The sequence below is a fragment of the Gnatocerus cornutus genome, chromosome 3, assembly GCF_029298725.1.
Source record: "Gnatocerus cornutus isolate USDA-ARS CGAHR chromosome 3, icGnaCorn1.1, whole genome shotgun sequence".
Classification (NCBI taxonomy): Eukaryota; Metazoa; Arthropoda; class Insecta; order Coleoptera; family Tenebrionidae; genus Gnatocerus; species Gnatocerus cornutus.
The window spans coordinates 16390325-16403672 of NC_142235.1; the positions used below are offsets into that span (position 1 = coordinate 16390325).

At 34.2% G+C, this 13348-nt stretch overlaps 1 protein-coding gene across 1 annotated transcript in view; it reads right to left on the reverse strand.

Moving 5' to 3' along the window:
• Syt7 (Synaptotagmin 7) overlaps positions 1–10207 on the reverse strand; it is a 180903-nt gene extending 170696 nt beyond the window's left edge. Inside the window, exon 1 of the mRNA XM_088031961.1 lies at positions 10014–10207. The gene's annotated coding sequence lies outside the window, so the exon portion shown is untranslated. The remainder of the gene's footprint in view (positions 1–10013) is intronic.
• Positions 10208–13348: the final 3141 nt, after the last annotated feature.

Sequence of the window (13348 nt, forward strand, 5' to 3'; positions counted from 1 at the left end):
TTGATCAAATCTCAACAAAGGCCAAAAACAGGCGGCAATAATTACCACTGATTTATACCTCTCACAATAAATTAATATTTAAAAGCAATTCCGTTTATGCCGCTCCATACATAAATTTAACAGTGAAGGTTCAAACACTTCAAACGTTACCAGTATTTTACGTCATTAATTATTTTGTTACAATTTGGTTTAATGTGGGTTTAGATACATTAATGTTAAATATGTATAAACAATTATACACGTTTGTTCTAAGAAAATTAGAAGTGACCCGGCGCATCCACCATTTTCTGATATAAATTAAAGTGTGTTCATATGAAAATAGAGTTCGCAAGAATCGAGAATTTTCTAAAAGGAAAAACGAGCACTGCCGCATTATTTATGACTCGTTTACTGCACTTCCATCATCGCCTCAAGACGATCAATAAGAATTGACGTTTCTCATCAACAAATTTCCTCTCCGCCTTATTATTATAATTTCAATCATTACATTTATGGCTCCATTATTTCGATACACTTCTATAGCACCGCCTATGATTTATATCGTCATAAAACGCCTCATGACACATATGGCAGACTTTACATCAAGCCATAAAATGAGATCGATACAAACTGACAACAATCTACTAGAAAAATAAAGTTAGTCTAGCACAGATCGTTGAAAGAGAATTTTAGAGAGAAGCAATGAAAAATTATGGTTTTGTCATTTTTAAAGCTTGTCCGGGTGTTAAACTCCCCCGGGAAATATCTTGTTTGGTAGGAAAAGCGTCATGCATTATTTGTCAATTGACGTTTCCAGAGAAGGCTCGGTTTGCATTATTTAGTCATTTTGGCGAATGTCGTCTGAAGAGATGTGAACTTTTTGGAGAAATCGCCTCGTGGTTTGGAGCTAGTTTTACAAAATAATTTTGCTTTGATATATAACACGGTTTAATGGCTCCGAAAGTTTCTGACATAAGTCAGTTTTGACAGGTCTGTGCGGATATATTCATATTGCACATATAACTCGTAAGAAAATAACATTGAGGATAAATAAGAAATATTGACTATTGTCGTCGAGGCTTAATGTTAGTCTTAAAAGAAAGATCGTCAGAATAATGTCTTTTTTGCATTCGTGTGATGGCTGGCGCCTCGGGCATCTACATTCCCACTCGTGCGAAATTTGTCACTTTCCGCACTTGATCCGTAAATTTCTATTTTCGTGAAATAGAATCTAAGAAATTACGTATAATGTATGTAATTCATATTCTAAGCACATATTAACGTAGATATAGATATATAGATAAACGGTAGCGTTTCAATTGTTTGAAGTTGACTATTCGGCCACAGTTAGATTTATGACTGACACAACACAAAGCAAATAGTATCTGAAACATTAATTTCTTGTTAATATTAATAGTTTACAAAATTGATGATAGTTTGTGAATTTAGTTCATATAAATTCAATTTAGTTTAGTACTTTAGATACAAATGAAACTACAACTTTGCGGAATAACAGCTCGCCCAAAGTCTAGGGTTTCTGTTGTTGCAGAAAACAAATAATATTATTTCAGTAAATGTATTAGTACACAGTTCAATGCAATTTCATCGAAATTGGTGAACGAGAAACTGGCCGAATTTCAATAATAAATTCACCACGTCGGTATTTCTCTTCTAGTTTTGATCAATCAATGGATAATACAAGCAATATGTTATTTTTAACGCTTCAATTTATTGTGTATTGGTTTGCAAATAATAGGTACTAACCACAGAATGATTTTGCCTCAAGTGAACTGTTATTTTGTAATGTATTGTGGAGGACTTTTTGGATCAATTGGGGAGAATAATAAAGTTTCACGCGGTCATAAATTTTGCAATAAATTTGTTATAAAGGCGGAATTCGAATTTAAAGTTCGCCATGATTAATCAAAATAAAATGTCATATTTACTGGTGTTTTATTTTATAGCTCACTAACAAACAAGTTGGTTAATAAAAGCGATTAATAATAACCATAGAGTTAGTTACAAAACTTTTCCGCTGATTGAATATTGAAAAATTCACCAAAAAAAGAATTGGTACCAAAGGTGGTTATGCAACCAAAAATACAAAATCAAAGTTAGGTTATGTACAAGGTGTTTATAAATGTTTCTAGCATCAAGGATGGCTTTGGAATTCCTGCCGTGCACTATTTTGCCGCTTTGTTTTCATGCTGAATTTAACTATCTTAAAAATTATTTATAATTTTGTGTTAAACTTTTTGACTTTCTAGTTTTAAACCACAACTAGAACAGTTTTCTTCTTAAAACTTACTTTGCTCTATGATTGAGGTTAACTACAAATGTCAGTTGAAAAATCTAAACCCACATTTATAATGAGCGGCAAATTTCTTTAACATTTCTTAGCCACCCTTGATGCTAGAAACATTTATAAACACCTTGTATATTATGAATGTGCCCGATGTGTACGCAGGTGTCAAATTTGAGTGGAATTCCAAACGATGTTTAAAAATCGTCGTTTTCATTTGGTATTAGTAAACAAATAGTAAACAAACAGATCGAGGGCCTTCAGAACCGCGTCTTCAGATCATTATTGAATTTATTGCATTACGTGTGTAATTGGTTGCCTATAATAAACACAATAAATCATCCGTTAATAGCCCACTTTAATGCATGATTTTACCCGACAAATCATGCATTAATAGAACCTAAAAATAAACGATCGCCGGAAAAATATTTAGACGTTCTAGATAAATTGTTTAAAATCTTAAGAATTCTACTCTCATACCTACTTGTTTCTAATTTTTTACCTTTCAGATTGACAACTTGTTACCTGAAACGTGCATCTAAGCAATACCGAAAACGTTTCCACGTTTAACTTTTGATTCACAAGACAACTTGTACACCTCGGAGCAAAGCGTCGCAACTTTACGAGCAGTCTCCTACTTTATCGACGTTTTTACGCGCAACATATTGTTCATGAAATATTAGCACAAGAAACTGTTTAAATAAGTTAAAATTTTATTAAAACTAAACTTCGAAAGTCCATGTATAAACTAATGAAACAAGATGGAATCATCCCTGCAGGCAACTTATTAATATTAACAAATTTAATTTGGTGGAGGCGAAACGCTGTCAAAATTTGTGATAGCACTGGCTATTTTTAGTGATGTTGATCCGAATCTGATCATTCTTATCAATTTCCGATAATTGCCTCGTAAACATAATTTTCGAGAAAATTTGATCCATATCGGGAAAATCGATGAGTGGGTAAACAGAACGACCGACAAAAAGTCGGGTTTATCAATTTTATGACTGCATTTTCCATGCAAAATCAATACAGATGGTAAAAATTGAATCGGTTGGATTTTAGTATTTTTTCTCTACAACCTTGAGGACGTCATTATGTCGTCTGCTTCCGAACTGTGAAATTTAATTTCGCTCCTACAAATAGACAAAGAACTAACGTCATATTTTCGTCAAAAGTCCTATTTTTATTGGTTCTCGCTCTCCAGTTTCCCCTCGATCCTTTAGATCTCGGACTTAAAAAGTGTCTTCTCTCCCTTGGTATATAAGTTCTCATCATTCCAATCGTTAAATTTCAAATTATTGACCTTGTCAGCCAAAAACACAGTTCCATTTGTTTCAATTAATCAAAACACAACCTGAGAGTGAATTAATTTCGACTAAAAGCCTTTCTATTATCTGTGACATCGATAATAGAATCTGTTTTGAATCAACGTTGATTCAATTAGCAACTATTTTTTGGGTGTTCGAAGTTACAGTAAATGGATTTTAACAGAAGCTTCGTAATTAAGATATGTGAAGTTTAACAATGAAAGCTCTTAACTTATGATGGGAACGTGTCAAGAGCTTACTCTATTAGTTCCAGTGTTGAAGAGGATCAGTTACTAAAACGACGATGTACAGAATGCAGTGGTGCGAAAAGAGAGACTAATTAAAGCGGAATTTTGTATAAATAAACACGACGTTTCTACGTGTTATAAGAAAAAAAAATTAAAAACTAAAAAATAAAGAAAAAAAAACAGATTAAACCCAAAAATAAGAAATAGAATTTAAAGAATACAAGAAAAAATTGAAACAACCCAAAAAAGAATAGAACAAACAAAAATTAAAAACAAATCATGAGAATATTTATCCAACTCTTCCCCTAAAACTGCGTCAATTCCCCTCAAATTCTCGCCTGCAGAGCGTCGCCATGTAATCTAATTATTGACCTAATCATTCCGACACGTTCCATGATGTAAAGACTGTCCGAATAGGATAGAATGAGCAAAAGCCAGCACTTGTTGGACCGTAACAAATGTAATCTCGGCTTAACGGCGATGGGCATTGTCCGACCGAAGTGGTGTTCGCTTTTCTTCAAGTGGTTGGAGTTGGGGTGTTTTATTCAGGGGTGGGTTGTTCAAGTTGGGAAAGTGATCGTTTTATTTTTAAGTGCCAACGACGTTTGACGGTTTAAGAGGCTCTCAAGAGGTGGGAGATGTCTGTGGTGATTTTCTCCGCTTATTTGATTTTTGAGAGGGAATCTTTCAAATAGTTGCGGCTTCAAGTTTAAATGAAAACGTTCTAAGAATTGTGTCTACAAAGTTATATTTCTGCATACAATTATAGACGGAAACTAGTTGCAACGATTTTATGGTTCTTGCGCCATTTCGCGCTGATTGAACATAAATCCAAACGACGACATTAGATTTTCTGTAGTAAAGAAATTTCAAGATTAAAATTAATAAAAACTCGAGTAATTAATTAGTTTCCATCACTGATTGATAGTTTTGCCCCAATAATTCGGCGTTAAGCCCATTCTGGATTTGCTAACGCGTTCCACTTAATCTTGCAAATTCTCTTTTAGGAAGAATTACTCTTAACACCACAAACTTTTCCCATCATATTTCATACATTTTATCCGCGCGTTTATCACCACTTCGATTAATTCTTCGCATCGTTTCAACTTTACTAAGTTTATAAAACAAGAGAGTCTTCATTTATATCCTGTGTTCTTTTTGAGGCGTCTCACTAATTTCGTTAAAAGTGTTGTGGAGGAGGCGGCTGGAAATTTCTTTATCTAATTATTAGATGAGATGGAAGTTGTAATGCAATGACGGCGGGGAAAGGGCGTTGCGATAAAACATGTTAAAACATTGGCTTACATTTTTCGAAAAAAAATTTGGTCTCTATCGTTGGGTTTTAGTGATAGGCAGGTTAGCCAACATAATTCAAATTCCAGAGCCGCCCACACTGCATTATCTCCTCAACAAAAACGGCTCCTTGCAAAAACCCCAATATACTGAATTCTTCTTCGCTGATGCGAGAAGTTTGAAATTGACCCATTTCTGGAAAAGACACGTGAACCATGTCGACGATACCGCATGTAATTTAAAAAATAGTTTGTTCTTGAAACGAATGGAGGGATCAATAGTAGTGGATTAATTGGGCGCGAGCGCTGCGATCAGCTATCGAATATTTACGTTCAGATCGATTTTTGCGCTTTTTGTTAAATTTCTTCAATTACAGTCAAGCCTCGACGAAGGAGAGAACTCAAGAGAACTTGCGTGGTCAAAATTAGAGAGTAAATTAAAAAAAAGTCAATACTTCGTTTATTTGTGATGCAAATTCAAATTATTAGTGCTCATATTACGCAGAATTTCACGTAAAATTCAAAATACCCCAAATAACTGAGTTCGAAGCGATTAAAGTTGGGGACAGTAGATTTTGAGTTCCGAAATGTGCTCCATATATCCGAAATTAAAACAGATAGAAAGATGTGGTCTTCGCTATAGATGATTTTTTCGTAGTTTTGATGCTTAGAATTCCCTTCAGATATCCAAAATTGAATAGTAGTTTTTTTGAGAAAAAATCCGATTCAAACGACAAAATTTTTTGAATTTTTGCTTTTTTGACCTCCACTCGTAAACTATTTGACCTATCGATCTGAAATTTAGCCAGTTGTTAGACCTCAAACTACTGTTTCAAATGATTGATTAATTCGAAAATGTACGAAAAATCGTTATTTAGCATCAAAATAAGCGGAATTCTCTACGAATTTTGCAGATTTCGTGAAGATTTCTGTTGTTTTCTCGCGATTTGACCGTTGAATTTTAATAAAAACTGGTAGTTTTCTAGATTTCAAGCTCTACTCTGCAAATCCTACCCAGAAAACGGCTAGAATGTACAATGTTCCAATCAGCTGATTACAGCGCTCGCACCCAATCAAGGCGGCTACAAATATCAAAGATTAAAATGAAAGAGTTGCGAAGAAATTGCAGTTTTTGTGGTGAACTTTCAGCGAGTTCTTTCTCTTCAAATAAATTATTAATTTTCATTTATGTAGTCGAGTTGCCATTCATTTTTCCAATTACGGTGTGCTTTAGTCACTTTATTAAAGGCGAGGCAAGGGGTGCATTTTATAGGAGCTGGAATGAACAGAAAACTGCGCTGTGATTTGTTCGCAACATAACGAAGTCTTATCATCAGTTTTAAAACTCGCATTATCATCATATCGATTTCCATCGAAACTATCAATTCGCTTCACGTAATCAGGTTAACCTGTATAACAATGCGCCGCCAGTTCAGCAACCTTTGTTCAATTTTTGATATTTTTGACATTCTCTCTATTAAAAAACCACCAATACACGTTTCATCAATTTCGTAAACAATAGAAATTCTCGCCGCTTCCCTCGTTAAAACAAAAAATCCGTTTTATCCCGGAATTACACAACCAGTGATTTTGTTGTATAAAATGCTAATAGAGGGATTGCCTTCAATGAAAAAATGGAGTTAGAGCCGGTAAATTGAGATTTACGTACCTAAATTAAATTCTTTTGCAGCTAATATGAAAAAATGCGCAAAATTTCGTTTGCTGTTGTTAAGCCCTCTCTGATGATGACAGATCAAATACCGTTGTCGGGTTTAATTTAGTTCCTTAAACTCAGTCCTTTGTGTTGCGTTTTTATCAGTGTTTTCAGTATAACAGTGTCGATGATTCTTATTTCATCGATTCGGCGATAAATTTTTTATTCAGTGATGCATAATTTCGTTGTATCGATACGCAGTGCGTATTTTTATGTTCCAAGTTCTGTATTTTAACTTTATCAAAAATAAAATTAAAAAGTATGAACCTTCTTAAGTTTCCGTCTAGCTTGAAAACAAAATATATTTTCTAAAACTATTTCCTGAAATGTTAAATTCATTTTAACAAATTCAAGTTATTTTTCTCTTGCTTGATTATTACTTGAATTGTATAAACGTGAAGCTGAGTTTAAAAGTAATTAAATCTTTTGAAGCGACATTTTATAAATTGCTATTTTCCTTCACATTTGTCTCTCCCCTCCCAAAAACAATAAAAAACTAACGCAGCAAATCCGGAGATTGATATGTACGTTTTTGTAGAAAAAACCAATGAATTGGTTAAACATCTAGCCAATGAAAACTTACACCTAAAAAAAACGGTTGTTTTGTGCATTTTTTGTTATAAAAACCACTTTGATAACGACAATGCGAGCCAATCGTTTTTGGGTTTAATCCGGTGTCAATCACCCTCTCCATTATTACAATAAAGAAGCGGATCCATCTATAAATCGGAAGAAAACCCATTTTTTAACCTTCCACGCGTTGGCGCTCTGAATTTGCCTTCAAACTAAGCCAAATTTCAACAAAGAAATGCAATAGAAATTTAAAAGTCAATATAAATATGAGAGCTACACTCAAATAGGCAAGTTTTCATCAAATCTCCATAGTTATTACAAGGGACTCAAACTTTAGTTAAAGGCATGTTCGTGAGTTTGTATCCTTTCGAACATGTCCCACACGCGTGTTCTATCGAATGCAAATGCGAACTGGGTAACTAGTAGCTACATAATTACGCATTGTATGCCATGGAGGGTACCCATTAAAATTTTGGTTTCAAGATAATTTAAATAGTTATTGACGCCACAAATTAGTAAAGTGTATGTTTTTGCCACCAGAAAGAAATTATCAAAATTACAATTTATTCCCAAACACCAAATTTTGTCAAAAAATGCTGACGCGCGTTTCGATAGCAATGCTACCATCATCAGAGCGATGATTAAACAGTTTAATGTGATGATTAAACTGTTTAATTGATCCAATAAATTTTCTTACCAGAAAAAAGATTAGATGCGCGAGTCGGAGGAAAGTGGACAAACCATAAAAATCAAAATTTTGACAAGCAGAAATAACGTATAAACTGTCAATTACTGTGTGAACAGCCGAAATCAAAGCACATTATTGAACCTAAAATACGCAAAAATTAACTTTTAATTGCCAAACTTCCAGTTAAACAAAGTGTTCGATTAATAAATCATTATTAATAATGGTCGCTATTATTCTAAATATTTCATTTTTGATTAAGAGCGTGTCAAAACAAATTACGCGAAGAGGAGTTCGGCTATTGTTAATAAATTAGACGCTATTCATCAAATTCTACAGTAGATAAACAAAAAGCTTAATAAGTAGCAGTCATAACATGGATAAATTGGACAAAAAATAAGTGGCTCTGAATGTTATTTTGTAAATATTTGTAAAATATGATGCGTAGGTAAACACAAAAATGCTTTTGTTGTTATTATTAAAAATACTGAAAAAATCTGTTTGCTCGGTCTAATAGATATTGCGTATGTTACATTTTATTCAGTAAAGAACACAATATTTTGTTAAATAAATACACACGAAGATAGTACAAGATTTTATCCAAAATTCCTGTGAGCCATTAGAACAATAAAACAAAGCCATGACTTTACTTTCAAGTTATTACGACAAAAACGTTTTCAATTCCAAGAATTATAATATTAGCTTCCTTCACACAGCTGCTAAAAATAATCTAATATAAAATCACATTGAAGTATTTATCTTCAATTTTATATCACCCGTTGTATATTTAATTCTCATCGACCCCTCAAATCGATAAGGTTTCTAATTTTCGCTGTTTATTTTTAAACCTGAAACTACACAAATCCCAGTTTACACCCAACTCATCGCGATGTTCCCAACTTCAATTAAACGGATCGCGATAAAAACCAAGTGAAATAATCGCGACGTAATAAAAATAAAGGACCGCACGACCACTAGATTTGTTCAGAGAACTCCAGAGGCCAATAAAATATACACCCCTATAGATATAATAAATATAGCTGATGTTGTAGACTCGTCAGTTTCTTTGGTCGAAAGTTTCCTTTTGCTGAAGGGTTTCCAATGTAATTTTAGCATCAGGAGATGGCTATTGTTTCGTTTTTCTCTAGTGTTTTGTCCTGGTCGCGCCTCATTTCGATCGTAATTGATATCGACAGATGTCCAAGTCAGTGGCCGTCTTGGGGGTGGAAAATGCAAGGGTCGGGTTACATTAATATATCAGGTGATTCCAAATTGTGTCGCTCGTAAACTAAACCCGACGTGCGATATTAAACATAACATTCCGGCATGACTATCACTCTTTGCTTTTCAAGTTAACATGATAACGTATCATTCTGTCATAATTTTTTTCAAATCAATAACGTAATTACCTTCAAAATTAAAAATTCCTGTCATTTCAAATTCGAATTTTTATTGCAAATACAAGCTTGATTTAATTAATTTTTATGGGAAATAAATCCAACGCAATTTTATTACAAAACCGCATGGATTCGCTGTTTTAATTACAAGAAGCGGTGTTTAATTATCAATTAAAAAGTTGCTCGCTTAAGTGCGTAAAGTATGTTAATTAAGCGGTATCGCACTAGGTCGTTGCCAATGGAAAAATAAATTAGCGATAATAATACAGCGGGTCTAACATAAATCTCGCCAGAAAATTAATCCATAATTCTCCACGAAACCGTCAAAAATGATAAATCCTTCCAATTAGACACTCTAATTTCACCCTTCCGTCCCTTTAAATGAACGCCGGTTCACCTGTCAAAATGTCAAACTACTAGGAAACTTAACCTCAACCTTGAGCTTTCAAATCAGCGCACTAGATTACAGTTTGAAGCTATAATTTTGTAAGTTGTCATAAAAAAAAAACAAACCTGCAGAACACCGAACTTTCCCAAACACTGACTGAAAATCACACAAAATCCACAAAATGTACGAAAGGAAATGAAAACTGGCGTTGATAACGAAAAATCGGACGCACTGTGCCACTGATAAAGACACGATAAAGCGCTCGCAAAGTGAACAAGTGTGCGTTGGAGACGCGTCGGGTTGGCATCGGGACGCGTGCACGACTGGCGTCGCCGCCTCCACGGGACGGCGGCGAGCACGCAGGACAAAAGTACGGTGCATCTTAAATGGGAAAGGTGGCGTAAACAAAGAGAAGAATGAGGAGGAATAAATTATGAAATGATAACAAATGAGTGTTTTGTTTTTGTTTGGGAGAATGCGGGGCAAAGGACAAAGGAGGCAATTTTTGCATAATTTACGCGATAATCAGAAGGAGAATGAATGAGTAATAACAAATTGGATTTAATTGGTTTTTCGTGCCGGAAGGCATCTTTTCAAGGTTGCACGTGGCACGTGGTGGCGGATTTTTGTGGGGGAGGAATAATAATCGATAGAATTCCACGTGGTATTTTCACATATTTTTTAAGTTCTTAGGTTTTGCAATTTTTCTAAATTCAAATTTTTGCCAATATTTTTCTGCACGCTCCGACCAGGGTTTGTATACTATTTTATTCACAAACATAAAAAAAAAACAAAATTCGATAATAAATTTTGTTAAATTAAAAAATCGAAATTGGGATTAGCAGAAGTATAAAATAGACCGTTAAAAAGGAGAGAAAAAATAAACGCAACGAAAACTCCACTTCATATCTTCCACTCCCTTGGAGTCATTTATTCCAGAACTTAATATTAATCAATTTCCTCTTCCTTCTCCCGTTTCATTTTTATTAACTCATTTATCTGAAAAAAGAAACGGTGACGCCGGCGATATTTTTCGCCACTAAAGACAAACATAAATCGTTATTTAATTTCCAAAAAAAGTTCAATTTCGTCGTAATCCAAACAACTCCACAGGAAATAAAAACTCATCTCCGCGTTCCTTTTCAAGGGCTCTTTTCAAAAAACTGTTAATATGAAACACCTGCAAACTCCCTTCAGCGAATAAAACCAGCTCGGAATTAAATCCTTGGCTCTTTTGCTGTCGAAGAGTTTCTTTTAGCCGCCACCAGGAGAACGACGTGAAGTGTTGAAATTAACTGGTCGCGGTGGGAAAAAGAGATACGTTCTGGGATTACAATGGGCTCGTTTTCCTCGATTCCGGTTCTGTTTTATGATGGGAATGCGGCAACGGGAAGAATATTAGGACTTAACTCGGAACGGAATTATTTTCACTGCGTGATTCGGCACAGATGTGAAGAGGGCAAGAAGGGGGATGCAGATGGCGCTGCTGCATGCTGTGGTATACATTACAAATCCTGAAGTTGCGAGTTTGCACAATGGAGTCGCGCGGTTTTGCACCGGCTATACTTGAAGTTTTCATCATTTTTTACGACAGCCCCCATTTACGAACACTCTGTATTAGGACGGCTTTTCTTCGACTTACCAAGCAGTTATAAAGCAGCTCGAAGCCAAATCAATGGCGAATAAATCCGTGCGTACTTATAGAATCCGCCTCTGAGCTTTGGTCTGAGCTTTTTGAGAAAATCACGTGGGTGATATTGAACGTTATTATCTTTATCGACAAAGACAGGATTGCAAACGTTTTATTAAAACTTTTGCAATTAAAAAAACGTGGTTTGAGTACTTCAAACTTGAAAGCTAGCGCGAGTAATTCTCACCCGAGAATCACTTTAATTAATTAGTTTTGAGCTGGAGGTGCAAATCGAATAGAAAACATCCAGAGAGAGACTCTTTATTCTCCACTTAACTTGATAATTAAAAGATTTGAACATTATGATGCGACTGCACTGGGAATACAGAAATGGCGAAACAATAAAAGAACAACAAAGAATGAAAGCAGTGCAATTTTGAAACAAAAAACATCGCAAAAAAGTGGAAGAGATACAAGAATGAATTGCTAAACGTTATTGTAACAGACTTTCTTGATCGAGCACTAAATAAATATCAAGCGTCGTTATTGAACTGCGTCTACACGATTCCTAAGTCGAACCAGACGCTTTCTACCGAGCTTTTATCATCAAAAGTTCAAAAGCAATCATACAAGAATAATGAGCGCAAAGCAAGTTAGTTGGAATTATTTCAGATGACTGGGTGCCTTTAAAGACAGACATATGAAACAGTTATGTTTATGAAATCTTATCTAACTAGAGAATTAAACTGTCGTAATCCGCGTGGCGGAAGAGTGTGAGCCAAGCGAACGAATTTGTGACCTATGAAAAATGGTGGAAGATGAAAGTTATAGTTTACCTGTCGTAAATTCTCATATTTACAGTTTGTTTATATCTCAAAGTATGAGTGCAATATAGTTATTTATCTTACAAATACCTAATAGTTATTTGTGTACCAAAGCCAAAAAGTGTTTCTTTTTTGACTGAGCCGTTTTTTATTGGCCGAGGCGGTAGCCGATTTTTTAAGCGACATCATTAAATTTACAAGTTAATTAATTTTTATTATGATTTTTAATGTAATCATTTATAACAACTAAATAATTGTAAATATAAATAAATTCTTCACAAAAGTTTATATTTTCTTCATTTACATTTGCAGTTTCGGCATGTGTAGCTCCACAATTTGTATGAATTAGATTTGATGTGTCTTTTTATGTTGTTGTAGCTCCCAAAAACACATTTAAACCTCTATGGTTAATTACCACTATAGTAACTATTAGATTGTTTAAAAATAAATATAAAAAATGACGGTTTTTTGCAAAAAATGCAGAATCCTGGAAAACATTACCCAAAACGTAAACAAAATTTGGTTAGATTTACTTAAATAAAGTTGTTTATTTGTTGTATTGAACCACAATGCTTTATTAATTATCGTGACAACTTTTTGAGTATTGAGTCCAAAAAGACTCATTTTAGGGACGTAAATGAGTCCGTAAAATAGCTATTTTAAGAGCGTATACAAAAAATATTATATTTGACTAAAAACTACTATTTAGTTAGTTAAACAAACCGCCGACATTCACTATAAACAAGGGTCATAAATTCATAACCCACAAATATTAAATTAACAAATTGTACAATTTCTCAATTAAAATGTCACAAAGGCTCTCCAGACATGTTAAAACAAGGATTCTGTGACATCAAACACGTCCTCCTGTCTTGTTACATGTTTTTTACATTCATTTTCCGATGTAGACAAGCACAGTTCATAAATTTCATGAGCTTCAGGAATGTAAAATGACACAGAACTGCTGCATAATAGAAACTAACCAAATATAAGTTATCGACTGAAT